At 45.3% G+C, this 22,796-nt stretch overlaps 1 protein-coding gene across 3 annotated transcripts in view; it reads left to right on the forward strand.

The window, feature by feature from the left end:
- Positions 1-22,796, forward strand: part of LOC102918017 (ubiquitin carboxyl-terminal hydrolase 29-like) — a 228,616-nt gene that overhangs the window by 192,090 nt on the left and 13,730 nt on the right. The gene's annotated exons all lie outside the window — the stretch shown is intronic.

Here is a 22,796-nt window from a genome sequence, read left to right on the forward strand (position 1 = left end):
TTCTATTTAAAATAATAATAATAATAATAATAATAATAATAATAATAAGCACATCAATAAGTCCTCAATTCCCTTCTCCCCGCCTCACACTGGGCCACTCAAGCCCTTACTTAGGTGCTAAAGACCTCTAGGTCCTTTTTGAATTAGAGACAGGAGGCACAATGCAAAGACCTGAAGATGGGTGCTTTCCAATATGACCTTGGATGGGGGGGGGGGCAACTCTCCACCAGTCTCAGGACAGGAGGCAGATGGTCCATGAGAAAGAACCAAGGAACATCTGCTTAAGCAAACGTTCCATTTCCATTACTCATGAAAACAGTCCAAACTGTTTTTATCTACTAGGTATGGGCTGCATCACAAGATTACTTTCTTGCCGGGCGGTGGTGGCGCACGCCTTTAATCCCAGCACTTGGGAGGCAGAGCCAGGCGGATCTTTGTGAGTTCGAGGCCATCCTGGTCTACAGAGCGAGATCCAGGAGAGGCACCAAAACTGCACAGAGAAACCCTGTCTCGAAAAACCAAGGTGAAAAAAAAAATTACCTTTGTGAAAGCATGGACCATTGTGTCTCCAAAATATCATGGTTCTGAGTAGATGGTGGAGGCCTAGAGCAAAGACTGCAGGGCAAATAAGCTTAATGTGTTTCTCTTCAGGGAAAGTTGATGCGACGCTGAGTAGAATGGACCCGGAGGCTCAGTGGGCAAAGTGCTGGCTATATAAGTGCGAGGACCTGAGTTAAGATCCTCAGTACCCATATAAAGGCAGATGCGGCTTTACAAATCTGTAAATCCCAATGCTCCTACAGTGAGATGGGGGTAGAGACAGGTGAGTCCTAGGAAGTTCACAGCTAGCTGGGCATAGGTAGCAGTGCAGAAAAGACCCCCACCCCAAATAAGGTGGAAGGCAGGGACCAGCACCCACGGTTGTCCTCTGACCAACACATACGAGCACATACACACTGTTTCATTGGTTTATTTTTAAAGATTTGTTTTTATTTTATGTGTATAGAGATTTGCCCATATGTTTATCTGTGCATTGTACGTATGTACTGCCTGAGGGGGCTAGGAGAAGGCATCAGGTCCCCTGGAACTGGAGTTACAGACAGAGTGAACTGCAGTGTGGTTGCTAGGAACTGAAGCCCAGTCCTCTGGAAAGGCAGTCAATGCTCTTAACCATTGAGCCATCTCTCCAGCCCCACAGAGATTTTGTTTTCAAAGAATTAAGATTATGCTGGGCCTGGTGGTACATACCTTTAAGACTAGCACTCAGGAGTTAGAGGCAGTTGGCTATCTGTGAGTTCAAGGCCAGCCTGGTCTATGTAGAGAGTAACAGGACATCCAGAACTGTCTCAAAAAACCTTCATGATATTTATAGATATAGATATATAGATATCACAATTCATATATATATATATATATATATATATATATATAATGATTGATATATGTGATACTGTGACAGATCTGTGAAGCAGGGTATAGGGAGTTGGAGCTAGCCTGGGCAACCCTCCTTATTCCTTGTGGTTGGTTGTGTGTAAATGTGAAATTTTATCAATTATATTAGTTTTTTTTTTTCTCAATGTGACAAAATGCTTGACAATAAGAACTTGGGGTTGGAGCAGGGTTTACTTTGACCCGTATTTTCAGAAGATCTCAGTCCATCAAGGCAGAGATGACCCGGTGGCAGCCAGAGTCTAGGAATACTTCTCCAAATGGTGCCAATGAGGAATTAAAGAGAGCAGACTGTAGCCAGGCTGGGTATCCCAGTGAGGCCCAACCAAACCAGTGACCTACTTTTCTACCAGTGAGGCTCCTGTTCCCCAACTTCCCAAAACCCCATCACCAGCTGGGATCAAGTGCTCCAACATGGGACACCTTACATTCAAACTCTTCTTTTAGGGCTAGAGAAATGAGAACCTCCTATGTGCTAGGCAAGCATTCCACTACTGAGCTGTACTGCTGCTTGCCAGCATTTAATTCAGCCGTTCTCAACCTGTGGGTCACAACACCTTTGGGGGTCAAATGGCCCTTTCACAGGGGTCCCATATCAGATATCCAGCATATCCCACATTTACATTATAATTCATTTTTTAAAGATTTACTTATTTATTATGTATAGTGTTCTGCCTGCATGTATGCCTGCTGGCCAGAAGAGGGCACCAGATCTCACTACAGATGGTTGTGAGCCACCATGTGGTTGCTGGGAATTGAACTCAGGACCTCAGTGCTCTTGACCGCTGAACTGTCTCTCCAGTTCCTACATTATGATTCATAACAGTATCAAGATTACAGTTATGAAGTAGCGAAGAAATCATTTGATGGTTGGGGAGGGTCACAACATGAGGAACTGTATTAAAGGGTCGCAGCATCAGGAAGGTTGAGAACCACTGCCATAATTGTTTCTCTTCCTTAGCATATCCTGTAGCGGCAAATGATTGGAGAAAACCCCAATATCTTTCAAAGTAAAGTGGCCAAAAAACTTCTAATACACACACACACACACACACACACACACACGCAAAATAAAATATCTTAAAAGAATTCCAATCCCCCAAACTCAATATATGTATGAATGTGTGTGTGTGTGTCTGTGTGTGTGTGTGTGTGTGTGTGTGTGTGAGAGAGAGAGAGAGAGAGAGAGAGAGAGAGAGAGAGAGAGAGAGAGAGAGAGAGAGTGTTAAAGCACATGCCATGCATACAGGTTCCCTTGGAAGCCAGAGGACCAACTGATGTGGATACTGGAAATCAAACCCGGGTCCTCTGCAAGAGCAGTAAGTGCTCTTTACCTCTGAGCCATCTTTCCAGCCCCTAAAAAGATTTATTTATTTATGCGTATGTGTGTGTTTGGTTCCCATTAAATTCATATATTAAAACTTCTTTGGCACTGGGAGTGTAGCTCAGTTGCTAGACTGCTTACCTAGCTTGTATGAAGCCCTTGGGTTCAATTCCCAGCACAGCATAAGCAGGGTGTGGTGGCATACAGCTGTAAGCCTAGAACTCCACATCTGGAGAAAGTTCAAAGTCATCCTTCGCTATATTAATAGGTTTGAGGAGAGCCTACAATACACAGAACCCTGTTTCAAAAAGTAAAAAAAAAAAGGGGGGGCTGTAGAGATTGCTCAGAGGTTAAGAGCACTGGCTACTCTTCCAGAGGACCTGGGTTCAATTCCCAGCACCCACATGGCATCTCACACCTGTCTGTAACTCCAGCTCCAGGGGATCTGACACCCTCACACAGACATACATACAGGCAAAATACCAATGAACTTAAAATAAAAAATAAATTTAAAACAACAGCAATATAAATAAGTAAACAAAAAAAATAGAGCCTGGCATGATGTCCCATGCCTTTAATCCCATCACTCAAGAGGCAGAAGGCAGACAGATCTCAATCAATCAATCAATCAATCAATCAATAATAAAAACAGAGGCTGCAGAAATGGCTCAGCAGTTAAGAGCACTTGATGCTGTTCCAGAGGACCTGCTTTTGGTTCTCAACTCCTATGGAGGTTACTGCCTGCTCCCATAGGGTTTATTGTCAGCTCCAGGGGAACCTGATACTCTCTTCCGGCCTCCACAGGCACCTACATGCACATACTCATACACACTACATACATGTAGATGCAGAGATACACATAATTTTATTTTATTTTATTTTATTTATTATGTATACAGTATTCTGCCTGCAAGTATGCCTGACCTCCAGAAGAGGGCACCAGATCTTATTATTACAGATGGTTACACATAATTTTTTAAAAATCCTTTTTAAACAAGCAAAAGTAAATTTAATGCTACTGCGTTCCAGTAGCTAGTTAATATGCAGTCCATACTCACAAGTCAATCTCCCCAACAATTTACCGCCTGTCATTTTTTCCCTGACCTTCGTGTCACATCAGGATTGCACTGTGTCGTCTTATTTCTTGATTTTCATTAGCCTGTAATGATTCCTTCCTTACCTTTTCACAATACTAACATTTAAACTAAAAAAAAAAATTATTGGGGCCTGGAGAGAAGGTTCAGTGGTTAAGAGCCCTGGCTGCTTTTCCAGAGGACCTGGGTTCAATTCCCAGCACCACAAGGCATCTCACAACTGTCTGTAACTCCAGTTCCTGGGGATCCAACACCCTTACACAGACATACATGCAGGCAAAACACCAATGCACATGAAATAAAAGTAAATTGAGAAATATACACTGTGTGTGTGTGAATGGCGGAGGGGGTCACATATATCAAGGCATGTGTGTGGTAGCCAGAAGATGAGTTTATGGTATACGTTCTTTTCTTCCACCTTTCCTCAAGTCTCAGGATTGAACTCAGGCTGGCAGGCCTTCCCAGCAAGTGCCTTGACGTGCTAAGCCATCTCAATGTCCAGACGTTGACACACTTGAGAAAGGGTCCCACTATGTAACCTTAGCTGGCCTGGAATTCGTTATGTAGATCTGGCTGGCCTGAAATTCACAAAGATTCCCCTGCATCAGCCTCCCAAGTGCTAGGATTAAAGATGTTGACATTTCTGAAGAACACAGAGGAGTCTGTAGAATATTCCTCAGCCTATTTTTGCCTGACACTTCCTGATTCTCAAAGATTTTCATCTTGGTGCAAACATGTCTTTTCTTTCTCAGTTCATCTTCCCTCCCTCCCTCCCTCCCTCCCTTCCCTCCCTCCCTCCCTCCCTCCCTCCCTCCCTCCCTCCTTCCCTCCCTCTCTCTCTCCCTCCCTCTACTGGTTCTTTCCTTCTTTCTTTCTTTCTTTCTTTCTTTCTTTCTTTCTTTCTTTCTTTCTTTCTTTCTTTCTTTCTTTCTTTCTTTCTTTCTCTCTCTCTCTCTCTCTCTCTCTCTCTCTCTCTCTCTCTCTCTCTTTCTCTCCCTCCCCCCCCCTCTCTCTCTCTCACACACACACACACACACACACACACACACACACACACAATTTAAAGTTAGGAAGGGTACGGTAGATGATGGATCTGGAAAAGTTGGGGGGAGGACGGTGAAAATGATCTCACGATGAAACTCTCCAAAAATGTTTTATGTTTTAGAATCTTACTTTTGTTTGTGTGTGTGTGAGCGGACAGGCTCATGCCATAGGCCACATGTGGAGACCAGAGGACCACTTACGGGAGTCAGTCCTTTCCCTTCCACTATGAGGGACCTCTCAAACTTACGTCTTCAAACGTGGCTGAAGTGCCTCTGCCCACTGGGCCATCCCACCGGCCCCACAAGCCCAGGCTTAGTAGCATGGACTCTTTCTTGAGATAGTTTCTCCATGAGAGCTGTCAAGAGATGGCTTTCTCATCTCTGTTTAAATTCTTCTCTAAGCCTGCTCTTTCCTTGATCCCACCTTAATTGATTCCATGCTGATTTTTGGGTGCGTTTTAACTTAATTAAGGGCTTGTTTATAACTTGCTACTTTCAGAATTTATCTTCTCCAGGACTGCTCCACTTTTGACTCTGGATCTTGTCAAGCTTCTTGACATGAAAACAAAACAAAACACAAAAATCCTCCCATGCTTTCCAGACACAATGAGACATTTTAGTCTCTTGTTTCCCCTGCCCTGACCTGCAATCAGCTAATTACGCACAGAGTCCCAGGTCCCTGGCAGGATAGAACAATATGTCAAAACCAGGATCTGAGCTCTGAGTGTGCCTTCTTATAACCGGCGTTTGGGGGGGGGGGGGGCGGGTTCTGACGATGGTAGGTAGGGTTTTTAATCTGGAAAAAGAAATGGTTGCTCTTGCATTTTAAAAAATTATTACACGTTCTTTATTTGGGGTGATTGTGTGTGTTTGTGTGTGTGTGTGTGTGTGTGTGTGTGTGTGTGTGTGTGCATGAATGAGGGTAGAGGATAACTTCTGTCCTTCCACAGTGTGGGTCCTGGGGATCAAACTGAAGCCATTGGGCTTGGCTGCAGGTGCCCGACCCGTTTCACTTGGGCCTACATTTTACATTATTTTTCTCGTTGAGGCAGGGTCTCAGGGAGTGCATGCAGGCTGGCGCCGAGTTCGAAATCTAGTTAAGGATAACTTTAACCTCCCAAACTCCCTGCCTCCATCACCCTTGGGACACATTCGCATTTGGAAGAGACCACTCACCGGTCTGGAAAAACTTAAGCACTGAGTGCAGTTTCCAAAGACATAACTTTTCCAAATCCTTTCATTTTTGACAACACGGGTGACGCTGAAGGACATCATGCAGCTAGGTGAAGTTAGCCAGATGCAGAGGGCTAAATGACATGATCTCACTTGCTGGCGCTATCTAAAAACCTGGAACCATAGGAGCAGATGAATGATGGTTACCAGAGCCTGGGGTTGGGAGTGATGGGGGTTGGGGAGATTGGACAAAGACACAGAATTTTCAGTCAGAGGGATGGTGAGATGGTTCAGTGGGTAGAGATGCCTGCGATGCACAAGTCCCGCAGGGGGTGGGAACAAAGGGGGAATCTCACCTAGGTTTTCTTCTTTTTTTTTTTTCTCTCGGAGCTGAGGGCCGAACCCAGGACCTTGCGCTTGCTAGGCAAGCGCTCCACCGCTGAACTAAATCCCCAACCCCTCACCTAGGTTTTCATCCTGAGCAACTTTGTGGATCATACTGACATGTGCTCAGATGGGAAAGCTTGGGGACGGGAAGGAGAGATTAAGGAGGTCTAGGGAGATAACACAGTGAGGGAAAAGCACCTATTACCAAAGGGACCCACATGGTGGCAGGAGAGAGCCGACTCCTGCAAGCAGTCCTCTGCTCTCCCTAAGATGGCCACTGCCCATGAGCTAAAACGTGTGATGAGAATAAATACGATTCTAAAACAATTTTAAAGATGGTACTTTGCCCACCCGAGGGCTTACATGGCGGCGGAGTGGACTAGATTAGAGGCCGTGGGAATGGAGACAAACACGGTCACTGTCAGTGAATCATGCTGTGCAAACAGAGAGCCAAGGCTTGGGGAGGGAAGGAAGCCATGAGGTGTTTACCATTTCCCCGGCAGCCAGAGAGGAAAGCTCAGTTCTCCCATCAGCAATGGAATTTTCCGCCCAGCTAAAGGCCAGGCTCCGTTCTGAGAATTATATACCTCCCTGTGTAATTAAGGACGGGAAAAGGTCTCGCTTAGACACAGAACAATGTGGACAGTCTTCTGAGAGGTCTGTTTAAAATCACGACTGTCTCAAGAGCCGTCCGCTCTGCAGATTTCCCCTTGATGGTGGCCTTCATTTTCTTCCAAAGCTTGAGAGCTGACAACACTGAATTTTATAGTCTGCAGGCTTTATTGCTTGGGAGGGTGAGGGTCCCTTCGGGAGCCAAGATTGGCCTGGAACTATGTGGCCCGGGCTGGCTTTGAACTCTTTAGATCCTCTTACCTCAGCCTGCCAGTGCTGAAATTTGCAGGTGTGTGCCACCATGCCTGGCAACTGAAGTCTTGAGAAGTGTTTAGCGGTGTCTGGCACAAAATGTGTGTTCGATGGGATAGTTTAGAGAGCCGATTTCTTTGATACGGTTTTAATGAAGAAATGAAGCATTTTGTGTTATAATTCCGTGTTCTCTTTATTTGTAGATTATCATCATCATTACTGTTATTAGGTTTGGGGGTTTGGGGTGCTGTTTTTGTTGCTGATGATCTTGTTTTGAGGCAAGGTATCACCCCGGAGACCAGCTAGCCTCAAACTCTGAGATCTGCCCTTCCTCTGCCTCTGGAATGCACTATGTACCACCATGCCCAGATATTTGGGGTTTTTAAAGACATAGCTTGACATAGTCCACGCTTGCTTACCACAGCCAATCTAGAATGAAGCCTGGTTCAAAAAACAAAGCAAGCAAGCAAGCAAGCAAGCAAACAAAAAAACAATGGGAAGCAGAGGCAGGCAGATCTCTGTGAGTTCAAGGCCAGCCTGGTCTACAAAGAGAGTTCCAGGACAAGCAGGGCTACACAGAGAAACCCTGTCTCGAAAAACAAAGTAGCACAAAACAAAAACTAAAATAAAAAACAAACAAACACCCCCCCCCAATCACTTCACACAAACCCTAAATCTTAAGTGGCACCCCCCCATGCACTCTTACAGTTACCTATTTTGTGGCTTCTTTCTTATTCCGACAAGCCTGTGGTGCTCCACCGTGAGAGTTTCCCAGTGTTTTTGGCTTAGAGCACCGACTTCCTTGTGTTCGACACCAGCATACTGCACACCTCACCTCTCTGTCTTGTCATCTGTTCACCACCAGAACATAAAGTCTTAGAGGATGGAGTTCAAAACCCACAGGCCTTGGCATGATTGCTGGCATTGGATAGACTCAATGAAAACAATTTTTTGTTCTAGCTTTGGTTTCTGCAGGACTGGGAATTGAACACAGGACTTGGGCCTAGCTCTAGAAGGAAGGGCTGTAACCGTGAGCTACGTTCTAACTTTATTTTAGTTATTTGAGGAAGGGTCTCCTATAGCTTGTGTTATTTTGTTTGTTTGTTTGTTTGTTTGGGTTTTGTTTTGTTTTGAGACAAGGTCTAACCACGTAGCACTGTGCTAGCATGGAACCCATTATGTAAACCAGTGAGGGCGTTGGGTCCCCCAGAACCGGAGTTACAGGCAGCTATGAGCTGCCATGTGGGTGCTGGGCATTGAACCCAGGTTCTCTGGAAGAGCAATCAGTGCCGCCAACCGCTGAGCCATCTCTCCAGACTCAACCCCCCCCCCTCAACCTCATAAGTGCTGGGATACAGGGGTGTGCTACCTTGACCAGCTTTCTTTTTGAAGTTAAACTATAAAAATATTTTGGGGCTGGAGAGATGGCTCAGTGGTTAAGACCACTGTCTGCTCTTCCAGAGGGTCCAGGTTCAATTCCCGGCAACCATGTGGCAGCTCACAACAGTCTGTAACTCCACTTCCAGAGGATCTGACACCATCACACAGACATACCTGTGGGCAAAACACCAATGCACATGAAATAAATGTAAAATTAAAAAAAAAATAAGATGAAAAATTTTATCTATTTACAGCTCACAGCATGGATGCTGTGTCAAGCTATTGACAAAGCCATCGCTTCTACATGGTGAGAACATGTAAAATCTCTCCTAGAAGTTTCTCGAGTAACATCATTATTAAGTAGAATTGTTACGCTGTGCCGAACGGGCATGCTCAGAGGCCAAAAGCCCTCCCCTCAATGGCAAGCAAGCTAGTGTGAGATGGAGCCAGGATGTGAACTCTAATCCCAAGGCCTTTGCTCTCCAGGCCTGCCGCTGTGCTGGCCTCGTGACCCGTGATCCGCGAGTGCAATCTGATGTCCATCTACCCTTGTATCCTTGGGCTGAAATTCATTAGAGCCACAACTGCCAAAAAAGGTCAGGTTCCCTAGTCTTGCTCGAACTGTTTCAGTCAATGCCCTACGAGCGCCACCTTGTGGCGGCTGACCACAATTACTGGTGAATGTCCTTAAGGCCCTAGAACCTTCCAAAATTCGATGGAAGCAGAATTTACACTTGTAATCCCAGCACTGAGGAGAAGTCTATATAGCAAGTTCTAGGGCAGCTTATGCTACATTAGAAAGAGCTGGGAATGGGGCTCACTTGATGGATTTCCTGCCCAGAATGCCCCAGATTTCGTACCTAGAATGCACATTCCTAACAGGGACTAATCTGACCCTAGTGGAGTACATATCTGTAATCTCCTCAGCACTTGAGAGATGGAGGCAAGAAGTTAAGAAATTCAACGTGATTCTGATTGTCGTGGCTCATACCATTAGTCTCAGCACTTGGGAGGCAGAGGAAGGCTTGAACTCTAAGTTCAAGTCAAGCCTGTTCTACACAGGTAGTTCCAAGACAGCCAGGAATATATAAGAGATCTTGTTTTAAGAAAGAAAGAAGCCGGGCGGTGGTAGCACACGCCTTTAATCCCAGCACTTGGGAGGCAGAGCCAGGCAGATCTCTGTGAGTTCGAGGCCAGCCTGGTCTACCGAGCGAGTTCCAGGACAGGCTCCAAAGCTACACAGAGAAATCCTGTCTTGAAAAAAAAAAAAAAAGCCAGGCAGTGGTGGCACACGCCTTTAATCCCAGCATTCGGGAGGCAGAGCCAGTTGGATCTCTGTGAGTTCGAGGCCAGCCTGGGCTACCAAGTGAGTTCCAGGGAAGGCGCAAAGCTACACAGAGAAGCCCTGTTTCAAAAAACCAAACCAAAAAAAAAAAAAAAAAAAAAAAAAGGAGGGGGCTTAGAGGGATGAGTGTTTAGGAGGCAAAGGCAGGGTATAATGCCATCATCAGGAAGATCATCCTATTGCCCCACCCTACCTTGAGGCTGTTACAAGCTGGGAGCTGAGCAGTTCAGCTGTGGGTGGGACATAAGGTGGTGCCCTCCTCTATAATACTGACAGTTCTGGTGGACTGCCCTAGGCAAATGTTTACTTGGTTCCCCCCATTCCCACCCCCCCACCCCAGCAGCCCCTCTCTTTCTCTAGGAAAGATAACCCAGTGATTTAATGGCAGGGCATGGCTTTTATTCCAGCACTCCTGAGGCAGAAGGAAGAGGATCTCGGAGTTCTAGGCCAGCCTGGTCTACACAGGGTGTCCCAGGATAGGTGGAACTCCAGAGAGAGACCTTGCCTCAAACAAAAAATTAAATAAATAAAAAAAGCCTTTGCTTGCAGAGGCGCCAGGTTAATTCCCAGCACCCACAGAGCTCCACAGGATCCTATGCCCTCTATGGCCTCCTCTAGCCTCCAAGGACGCTACACTGCAGAGTGATGCACAGACATGCAGGTACAACACCCGTCCACATAACATAAAAATAAGTCAATCTTTAAAGACATAACAGGAGCCGGGCGGTGATGGCACACACCTTTAATGCCAGCAGAGGCAGAGGCAGATGAATCTCTGTGAGTTTGAGGCCAGCCTGGTCTACAGAGCGAGTTCCAGGACAGCCAGGGTGGTTACACAGAGAAACCTGTTCTTGAAAAACAAAACAAACAACATAAAAGGGATTTCTGGGATATTCGATTCAATTAGATGAACCTGTCAAGATACGTTCCCTTTTCAGTTGGAAAGGCCTCAAAAAAATACAGAAGTCGAAATATAGCTTATGGATGTAACATACTTGAACAACCCAGTGTACTCAGCTTTAGCTTGGATTTTAAAAATTCTGTAATGTGTCTACATACATATACATGTGGGCATTCCCCATTGTGAAGTAATAAAGACATCCCAACAAAGAGTGGAACTAAGCTCATTCGGACACATGAGTTTTCTAAATCATTAATGTCTGTAAATGCTGTAACTCTGTATTCCTGTAGGCACAAATCCCATCTTTTCTTTACAGAGCCTGTGGCTTTCTGTAACAGTTCCTATGTACTGCCACTAGATGGCGGTGGACACCATACTTTAAAAAAGCAGATCAGGACGGGGAGCCCGGTCTGCTGATGCCTGTGTTGTCTGTGTGTCTGTTTCTTTTTGCTGGCTCATTTTGTTTTGTTGAGGTGTGGTGGTATTGTGTTCCCCCAAAATATTGTGTACTCTAATAAACTTATCTGGGGTCAGAGACAGAACAGCCACTAGATACTTAGGCTAGAAAATGATGGCACTCACACCTTTAATCCCAGCATTCCAGAGGCCGAAATCCCTTTGGATCTCTGTGAGTTCAAGGCCACATTGGAAACAGCCAGGCATGGTGACACATGCCTTTAATCCCAGAAAGCGAGCCTTTAATGCCAGGGACTTCCAGGAACTAGAAGCATTTGGCTGGTTAAGCTTCCAGGCTTTTGAGCAGCAGTTCAGCTGAGATTCATTCTGGATGAGGACTCAGGGGCATCCAGTCTGAGGAAACAGGACCAGCTGAGGAACTGGCGAGGTGAGACAGCTGTGGCTTGTTCTGCTTCTCTGATCTTCTAGCACTCACCCCAATAACTGGCCTCGGGTTTGATTTTATTAATAAGACTTTAAGATTCGTGCTACATTGAGGCATGGTCTTCTATAGCCCAGGCTGGCCCTGAGTTCACTACATCTGAGTCCAAGGTGATCTGGAAGACCTGATCCACTCCCCGCCAACCCCCAAGTGCTGAAATAATAGGCGTGAGTTGCCATGCTCAGTCCTGTGTGGTGCTGGGGAGCAAGCAAAGGGCTTCGGGAGTGTTAGGCAAATGTTCTACAACTTGGTTAGTGTCCCCATCTCTATCTTTTCCCTTGGTTTTCACTTAATTGTTGACCAGTATAAAAGGTGACTTGTAGGCAGAGGAGATGGCTCAGTGGTTAAAAGCACTTGTTGCTCTTACAGAGGACCCAGGTTCAATTCCCAGTACCCGTGTGGCAGCCCATAACCAACCACAACTCCAGTCCCAGGCATTCCAATGCCTTCTTCATACACATAAAGTGAACAAATCTAAGAAAATTCAATGAATATATTTAGAGCGTACATGTTTTGATACATGTTAGGTTTGCTACATCAAGCCATTTTCATATGCATCACCTATTTGTGTGTGCAAATACTTAGAATACGTTTTCTTAGAGGTTTTCCAGTGTACTTTATCTCTTACCCAAATATCAATCATTGCTGTTGTTTTGTGCTGATGGTGGCTGTTGGTATAGTTTGAGTCGGGGACTCATTATTATGTAGCCTTAGCTGACCTGGACTACTATGGAGACCAGGCTGGCCTCAGACTCACAGAGACCCACCTGCCTCTGCCTCCTGAGTGCTGGGATTAAAGGCGTGCGTCTCCACACCCTGCGGTTGTTTCTGCAGTGCTGGAATGTAAGCCAGGATCATGTGCAGGCTAAGCAAGTGTTCTACCAATGAGCCACTTCTCAGCTGCGTTCACTGATTCTTGCACAAAAAGAACTTTCTAGATAGGCAAATACTGAGTAAGGGTGTTTCATTGAAGGCTTTCAGCTCCATTATGGTCTCATGCGATCCCACTGTACGTGGCATTCAATAGAGCGTCAACCACATGTTGGTGGTGAATCTGGTGTAGACAAATCAATGATACTTCCCGGTTGTGCATCACAGTGGGTCATGTCTAACACACGGTGTCTATTTTAAGATTTACTTTCATTCACTTGCTTGTGTCAGTGTGTGCCGTGTGTGTGTGTGTGTGTGTTCCTGTACATGTGGAGGTCAGGTGACAACTTGCAGGTTTACTGCCACAACATGGATACCCGCTATACATAAGCATCTTGGAGATTGAACTTGGGGTGTCGGGTTTTTGGGCAAGGACACTGACACACTGCACCATCTTGCTGGCCTCAGGGTGGGAGCCCACAGAGGCTTCCTAGTGAGATCTGAGCTTCCTTTACCCAGCAGGGCTGCATAAGGGGATGGATTGACCATGTGCATGGTGACCAGGTATTTGGAAGGGTCTGCACTTGGACGTGTGGTATGCTTTGATCTGGCAAGGAGGAGGTCTTTTGCTCCACCACTTGGCATTCCTATAAAAAGTCCTTTAGAAGAGACAGAAAGGGCCAGGTGGTGGTGGCGCACGCCTTTAATCCCAGTACTTGGGAAGCAGAGCCAGGTGAATCTTTGTGAGTTTGAGTCCAGCCTGGTCTACAAAGTGAGATCCAGGACAGGCTCCAAAGCTACACAGAGAAACTCTGTCTTGAAAAAAAAAAAAAACAAAATAAAAAAAGAGACAGAAGGGGCCAGTGGATAAGGATCCAGGCCCTCGAGGCTATTCTCTGTTTCTTTTTTTATTTTTTTAAATTATGTATACATCATTCTGCCTGCAGGCCAGAAGAGGGCACCAGATCTCATTATAGATGGTTGTGAGCCACCAACCATGTGGTTGCTGAGAATTGAACTCAGGACCTCTAGAAGAACAGCCAGTGCTCCTAACCTCTGAGCCATCTCTCCAGCCCTACCCTGTGTTTCTATCTGTCTCTCTCCCCTCTATATTTCTATCTAAATCTCTTATCCCTCACTCCTCAAGAGTATCCTGGGGAAGAAGTGGGAGCAGGTCTCCCACAAATGGTGCCACGGACAGGGGCCAGGGACTTGGCAAAAGGAGTGTGAAGGGGTGTTGTGGGTATAAGGAAGCATGCCAATAAGAAAATGAAAAATAAAGCTGATAGTATTTTGTTCTCAGGAGTGAAAGTTAGACAGTGGAATGCTGGAGTTGACAAGTGAGGCTGCAGCGTATATTTCTCTCTAAGTTTCTTTTTCTCTCTCAATTTCTGTCATAGGAAAATAGTGTAAGAAGAAATTTAGAGTAAGGGTAGAATGTAGGAATATAGTTTAAGAAAAAAAATAGGATAAGATTAACAACAAGACAGAGGAACTATGTCCCTGATTTTCCAACTATGGGACTAGGAATACAAACTCCTGGAAGGAATCAGAGAAAAAAAAAATCTATCAAAGATGAGAAAAATGGACAGAAAAAGATTCCCGTAGAAGCTTTTGGCCTATGAACAGCTTTTCTTTAAGTCCTGAGTGGCAGGGGAAAGAATTTTCCCTGAGGTGGATGCGGATGAAAAGTAATTCTCCTCTCCACCGCAGGCAAATGCATTACAACACCATCAGAATTAGTTTCCATTTGGTCATGAAGCCAAGAGGTCTTAGGAAAATCTTAGTAATCTCTTTCTAAAAAATTAAAAGCTTTTCAAGTTTTTGTTTCTCAGATTTTTTTTTTTTCTCTTTCAGTACGGGCAAAAATTAGATTCACCTGAAAATAACATCAGTATGGGACAATCACCTGTAGTTGCTCTAGAAAAAAACAAAATCTCTCTTGGAATATGGCAAATCCTCTAGGTGGTCCTGTCTCTCCTTCCAGCCAGTATTAGAAAAACAGCAGCAAGAATCCCCTGCAGCTATGGGCTAGCTATAGATGCTGCTGGGGGAGTACAGGCAGAGAGCCTTGGAGACCCAAGCAGGCAGCTTCCCCTCCAAAGTGTGCAGCCCCAACAGAGGTGGTGTGGGACCCAGGGAGGGGCTGCTGGCATGCAGGAAGCAGGGAAGCTGAGCCTCGGCTACAGCATCAAGGACTCTGTATCTAGGGGAGGAGATAAACCAGGACAAAACAAAGACCTATCTGGGAGGGGGTCTCTCTAAAAAGGCTGAAAAGACGTTTATTTTTAAGTATTTTCATTTTCTTTCACTGGCCCTGTAAGGCGGGTGACAAGCACCAATCCGTAAGCATACATGGGTGGTTGTGGCCCGCTCCAGGGACAATGTCAGGTGCAGGAAATACACCTATTAATGCCAGCTCAGGGAGAACGGAGACCTCCTGTGGTGAAAAAAGTTCACTCGATCTTGGTTTTCAGTATCAAAACAAACCATATTAATGGAAATAGGATTGGGTATCTGAAAGGCACCATGGGAAACATAGTCTGTAATGTCATTCATATGACCACAGGATGATGTAGAGAAAGGCAGTATGGGAAGTATAGTGTTTCAGCTCAAAATGGTGATACTGCCCCCAAACTCTGTTTTTTTTTTTCAGCTCAAAATTTAGTTTCTTTTCCAAGCGATGTTAGAAAGCTTAGTCTTACCTTCTGAGAACTAAGAACAGGCAAACAGTTTACCTCTCAGGAGATAATAAAAAATGCTAATGTTGTTTATTAATAAGTCACTTTGAAACCCTCAAGAAAGCAAGGGAAAGCAGTCCGCACTGGAAAAGTGTGTTAGGTATGAAAAAAAAAAAAAACCTTATGAGCAAATAAAGAAGTTCTTTGCTTCTTGAATAACAGCCTGCAGTGAGGGATCCCTTTGCAAATCTAATGGGGAACAAGGAAGCATGTATTCAGAAAGGAGTGACTGCTTTGTAGATGGGGACCAAATTCCAGGAAATCCAGCCGTCTTACAAAACAGAATCACTTCACTTGAAAGTTTCCTACAAGAAAACAATGCTAAATTAGAATGCTTGCTTAGTGAATGCACTGATGTTTGTGAGAAGCTAGTGAATGAAGTGAAAAATACTAAATCATGAAAATATGTAAAAACAACACGTCTATGTTCTTAACTCCTTTGAACAGTAACAGCTTCTGTGAAAAATAACCTTGTCAGATACAATGGGCTAATAAAAATATATCAAAGACAAGGTATCCTTAAAAGAGCTCATGGTGACTGGGTGGTGGTGGTGGTGGTGGTGGCGGCGGCGGCGGCGGCGGCGGCGGCGGCGGCGGCGGCGGCGGCGGCGGCGGCGGCAGCCCACACCTTTAATCCCAGCACTAGGGAGGCAGAGCCAGGCAGATCTCTGTGAGTTCAAGGCCAGCCTGGTCTACAGAGTGAGTTCCAGGAAAGGCGTAAAGCTACACAGAGAACCCTGTCTCGAAAAAAACAAAAATAAAAACAAAAAAACAAAAACAAACAAAAGAGCTCATAGTAGTCTTTAAAAGCAGCTTTAAAAAATTAAGAGGGGGTGGGTGGGAATTGTACCCTCAGAAACTTGCTGTCTGTCTGAGTATTTGGTGAGGAGTGTAGAACAGAGGAATGGCAGCTACAATGACGCTCCTCTAGAGGAACTGGAGTGAAAGCAGCTGAACCAATGTTCCTGATTTTGAGGTTCCCTCCTGCAGTCTGGGGAAAGCAGGAGACTAAGGGGGCCCCCACCCTGCTGGGGAGTTTGGGACAAAGGTTTTGTTGCTATTTAGTAAGAGCTGAATGGAAATAGAGCTCGCCGGGCGGTGGTGGCACACGCCTTTAATCCCAGCACTTGGGAGGCAGAGGCAGGCGGATCTCTGTGAGTTCGAGGCCAGCTTGGTCTCCAAAGCGAGTTCCAGGAAAGGCGCAAAGCTACACAGAGAAACCCTGTCTCTGGGGGTCGGGGGGAAGAAATAGAGCTCAGAGACACACTGCTTTTGTTTGACTAGTGGCAAATTGGTGTGTGGCCACATGGTTCCTAATAGCTGTGCAGGTAGTTTTTTTTTTTTTTTTTTTTTTGAAGAGCTTTATGGCAGCTCAGTACGGTAATTTTACCCTCACCCTGAGACAAGGCTTTTTGGTAGAGCTGACCAAAAGTTCTGCTATAGCCGAGTGAAGTTTCAGCAATGTTTGTCTGATTTGTGCCACTCAGGAGAGCTGCAATGAGTTGGGTGAAGGGACAACCCCCAACCATTCCTGCTGTGTGCACTTCTGCCTGTTACAGAATGGCTGGAAGAGCCAGCTGGAAAGGTGACTTTGGGGAGCGGCATCATCCCAAGTGTTACAGCCCCATAGCAACAGCACTCACTAAATCCCAGGGTTGAGGGAGTTGGATACAATGACTCTACAGCCATTGATGAATTAGACTCTTGTTTCCAACTGCCAGGGGAACTTTAAGGATGTTATCAAAACTGACGGTGAACTTAAAAAGTGAAGTCATTTTGAGTTCACCTGCAGTGATTCCCAATTCACGTACTCTGTCTTGTTCAAAGAAAATGTAAATAGTTCTAGTAAGAGATCAGTTTTAGATGTTTGCTAAAGTTTATGAGGTAATCCTACAGAGAGTTTGCTTTTAAATATAAGTTTGTAAGATGTGTAAATGCATATAGTAAACAGTTATGCTCATTGTAAATATGTATAGTAATGTTCATACTAGAAGAATGCTGATATTAATGAACTAGGGGTGGGTGAAGCTAAGGGAATCTTTAAGTTTGATGCAGTTTATTGGATATGGTTTGCATCAAGAGTTTATTGATTTAAAAAAGGGCCTGGCAGCCGGGTGGTGGTGGCGCACACCTTTAATCCCAGCACTCGGGAGGCAGAGCCAGGTGGATCTCTGTGAGTTCAAAGCCAGCCTGGTCTACAGAGCGAGATCCAGGACAGGCACCAAAACTACACAGAGAAACCCTGTCTTGAAAACAAAAAACAGAACAAAAGTTAAGATGATACATTTGCTGCGTGGTGGTGGCGCACACCTTTAATCCCAGCACTCGGGAGGCAGAGCCAGGTGAATCTTTGTGAGTTCGAGTCCAGCCTGGTCTACAAAGTGAGATCCAGGACAGGCTCCAAAACTACACAGAGAAACCCTGTTTGGAAAACAAACAAACAAACAAAAAGGCGGGGGGGGGGGGTGGGGGTGGTGGGCGGGCTTGGCACAGCTAAGGCTGCTATAGACATCTTAAGACCCATTCAAAAAAGAACATTCCATTTTGGTCATCCTCTACTCCTTTACTGGGGTGTGTGGCAGCCTAGGGATCTCTGGGTTGCTCAAACTCTTGCAAGCTCTTGAGTCAGAGTTGAGTTAAGCCCTGTACCCCTTGCTGCCAGAGGCTGGTGGTCAGAGATGGGTAATGTTCTTCTTATGAGCTTCCAACCTAAGATATGAGTATGCTTGATGGAAAGTGTATCTCCATGACGGGTAATGTTTTTCTAACTGAAGAAGATGATCTAAGGCAGACACAGTATATCTGAGGGATCTTAAGGACTCTTTAAAAAATTAAGAGGAGGGACCTGTGAGAGCCCACAGAGGTTTCTAGTGAGATGTGAGCTTCCTTTACCCAGCAGGGCTGCATAAGGAAATGGATTGATCATGTGCATGGTTACCAGGTGTTTGGAAGGGTCTGCACTTGGATGTGTGGTATGCTTTGATCTGTCAAAGGGGAGGTCCTTTGCTCCACCTCTTGGCATTCCTATAAAAAGCCCTTTAGAAGAGACAGAAGGGGCCAGTAGATAAGGATTCAGGCCCTCCCGAGGCTATCTTGTGTTTCTATCTGTCTCTCCTCCCTCCATATTTCTATCTAAATCTCTTATCCCTCACTCCTCAAGAGTATCCTGGGGAAGAAGTGGGATTGGGTCCCCCATACCTCCGCAAGTCTAAGGACTAATTGTACCGTCTATTTGCAAAGATGTAAAAGGACTATTGCCTTAGTTACTTTTCTAGTGCTATAATAAAACATCATGGCCAAGGCTGAAGAAAGGGTTTGCATTTTCAGGGGGATACGAGTGTATAATAGCAGAGCAGATGTAGCAGCAGTAGATGGCTGGAGCAGCAGCTGAGAGCTCACATTTTGATCCTTAAATAGGAAGCAAAAACGTGTACACTGGAAACAGTATATGGCTTTTGAACCCTCAAAGTCCATCCCCAAAGTCACATTTACTCTAGCAAGGCCACACCTTCCAAGCCTTCCCCAAACAGGGCTACCAACTAGAGATCAAGTGCTCAAACTCAGGAGACTAATGGGAAATATGCCATTCCAACCACCACAACTATCAGAGTAATCTGAAACATCTACAAGACACTAGGGCTCGTGGGACCTTTTGAAAGAAGGGGACGGAAGATTGAAAGAGGCGAGGATCAGGGAGTTTGCTGTGGGATTGGGTCTCCTAGCGTCAGATGGTACACCCATCAAGTCTCACCAACACAACTGCCCAAATGTGAGCTGTACAAGGATGACACCAATGGACATGTCGAAGTGGGAAGGGGTAAGCCCAGGAGACTCCAGCCCTACACAGAGAACTGCAGACAACTAAGGAATGTGGAGGGAGAAATAGTCCTCCCCAGGGAAGAGCTCACCGACTGGTTATCCAAAACCAAATGGTCAGCCCTGAAAACATGCACAGATTAGGCATGGTGTATTTATGTATTCAGTGAGTGTATATGCATACATATATACATACATACACACATACATGTGTGTGTAATAACAATTAATGAAAAAGGAGACCATGAAAGAGAGCAAAGAGGCAGATATGGGAGGTTTTAAGGGGAGAAAAGATTAGGGGTGACTTAATTGTATTATAATCTCACAAAATAAAAGGAATAATTTTTATTTTTTTATTTATTTTGTTTTTTTGGGGGACAAGGTTTCTCTGTGTGACGTCCTTGGCTGTCCTGGAACTCACTCTGTTGACCAGGCTGGCCTTAAACTCACAGAGATCAGCCTTCCTCTGCTTCTTGAGTGCTGGGGTTAGAAGCATGGGCCACCACCAGCCACCACCACCTAGCAAAATAAATAATTTTTAAAATATCAGGAAAATTTTTACTATGTAGCTCAGGCTAGCTTCAAACTTGTTATATAGTGTAGGTTGGTCTCAAACTGGACAGTGTTCTTTTCTTGGCCTCTGAGTACTGGCTGGCCTTATAGGCAAGTATAAACATACTCAAATTCCATTAAGAATTGATTGAGGGCCAGATAATAGTGGCACAACTTTTAACCCCAGCACTCAGGAGACAGAAGCAGGTAGATTCTGAGTACAAGACCAGCCTGGTCTACAGAGAGTTCCAGGACAGCCAGGGCTACACAGAGAAACTTTGTCTCTAAAAAACCAATCAATCAAACAAACAAACAAAGGAATTTGAATGACTCAGTGGTAAGAATCTGGCTGCTTTTCCAGGCAACCCAGGTTCAACTCCCAGCAGTCACATGACAGCTCACAGCTCACAACTTCCCATAACTCCAGTTCCAGGGGTCCTGATGCTCTCTTCTGGCCTCTGAAGGCACCATGCAGGCATGGGTGTACAAACACACATGAAGGAAAACCACTCATACACATAAAATAATAATTAATTTTTTAAGATTTGATTGAGGGCTGGAGATGTAGATGACTTAGCAGTTAAGAACAGCATTACTCTTGCAGAGGACCTGGGTTGGATTCCTAGTACCCACAGGGTGGCTCACAACCTCCTGTACTCCAGTTCCTTTCTGACTGCCACGGGTACCTGTACACATATGATGCAGACACGTATATAAACACAAATAATACATAAATATGAAGGAATGGTGGAACAGGGCTTTGATTCTAGCACTTGAGAAGGAGGAGCAAGTAAATCTCTGGGAGTTGTAGGCCAGCCTGGTCTATATAGCAAGTTCTAAGACAGCCAGGGCTACATAGTGAAACTCTGTTTGAAAAAAATCAAGAAACAAAAATAAATTTTAAAAGAATTTGATTGAGTTAGGACTGGAGGAATAGCTCAGTTGGTAAAATCTCACCTAAATTCACCAGGCCTTGGATTCGGTGCTCCAAACTGCATAAGTGGACATGGTGGTGCACATCTGTAATCCTGGGTCTCTGGAGGTGCAGGGAGGAGCATCAAACGTTCAAGGCCAGGTGGGGCATGGTGGCTCAAGCCTTTCATTCTAGTAAGAGACAGGCAGAAGTAGGTGGATCTCTGTCAGTTTTGGGCCAGCCTGGTCTACATAATAGAGGACACTGTCTCAAAAAAACAAATAAATAAATTCAACCAAGCCCTTCTCAGTAAGTAAACATGTTTATTTCTGGAGATGTAGGAACAGGGTGCTTCCAAGCATGCTCAAGATCCTCAATTCAATCCCCAGTGCTGTAAGAAAATAGTGTCAATGCCAAGAGCCTCCTAGTAAAGTGTTCACTTGTGTTATCCATGTCCCCAATACCTCTATACATTTGTACTGACTGGTGTCTGTGATTCATTGCCTAGTGATTAACATGGCAACTTCTGAGGTTCAGTCTTTCAAACACTGGAATTTCATTAAAACATTAAACTGGATTCCATAAGGTGTACACAGAGGACCTGATGGAGTCCCGTGCAGGCCCTGTGCATTGCTTCAGTCTCTGTGAGTTCATATGAGCTTTGATCATGTTGAGTTAGATGGCCCTGTTTTCTTGGTGTCCTCCATCCCCTCTGGGTCTCACACTCTTTCCTCCTCCTTTTCCAAAGGGGTCTCTGAACTCTGAGGGGACAGATTGGATAGAGACATCCCATTTAGGGCTGAGGGTTCCAAATCAATCACCCTGTGTGTAACATCTGGCTCTAGGAGGAAGCTTATCTGATGATGGCTGAGCAAGACACTGATCTATGAGTGCAGCACAATGTCATTAGGAGTCATGTTATCATTACATTATTTCTTTTCTTTCCTTATCTTTAGAACACTAGTATTTGGTGTTAGCCTAGGTCCCTGGGCTACCTAGTCTCTGGGTCTTGGTCACCCAAGCAGTGTTGGGCATGGCTTCTATCTCATGGAGTGGGACTTTAAGTCAGATCAGTTATTGGTTGGCTACTCCCACAAGCTCTGTGCCCCCACTGTCCTGGCATACTTTTCAAACAGGACAGATTGTAGATCAAAGGCTTTGTGTTATTATTCCAGCCACTTCTGGAGTCACATGACCGAATATGTGCTGTCAGCAGTCAGGCAAAATATTTAGTCACCCCAGGGCCTCATGTCCTACATAATCTGTACACAGTGTGGTCACATAATCTGCATGCAGTGTGATCATGTAGTCTACAGGCATGCATGGCGTAGCTACGTAAGTCCATGTATGCATGTGCAAGGTGACCTCTAAAGACAGGCTCTCCCCACTCCTGCTCTTTCTCCCTCTAGCCAGATGTAGCATCTCTCTCTCTCTCTCTCTCTCTCTCTCTCTCTCTCTCTCTCTTTCTCTCTCTCTCTCCACATCTTTCTTTTCAGTAGGTCCACCCTCTCCACCCTCTCCCTCCCCTAATAAAAACTCTTATAGTGGGCTCTGTTGTACCTTGTGTTTTCTCACACCTGGTAAATAATGTCGCCCCAAAAATAACACTGGTGCCATGACCAAACAGGCCTTGAACCGAGGTTAGTTCATCTGCATCTGCCCACTTTTCATCTGGATCACTTCACACAACACTGGCTGCTTCGATGGGTGAGTTTTCCCTTAGCCAGTCGGTGCAAACAGTTCCCTGGACTCCTGGGAATGACTGTCAATCATCTGGCAACCCTCTGGTGTCCCTGTCTGTGGACTTTAGCGGCTAAGGTCGGCCGCCATCGCTGACTATCACCCCTGGTCATTCCCCACGACTATGGTCTGAGGCCTTGTTTTCATTCATTTCTCATCTCTTGGACTCTCATCCTCGGGCTACCGCCGCAGCCCCCCCCCCCCCCCCCCGGCCCTTGTTCTTTGCTTGACACTGAGAGACTTGTGCCATTATTGATCCTCTCTTAATCTCTGGGATGCCTGAGATATTATAGCCATTGGATCTCA

Source organism: Peromyscus maniculatus, chromosome 1 (assembly GCF_049852395.1).
Source record: "Peromyscus maniculatus bairdii isolate BWxNUB_F1_BW_parent chromosome 1, HU_Pman_BW_mat_3.1, whole genome shotgun sequence".
Classification (NCBI taxonomy): Eukaryota; Metazoa; Chordata; class Mammalia; order Rodentia; family Cricetidae; genus Peromyscus; species Peromyscus maniculatus.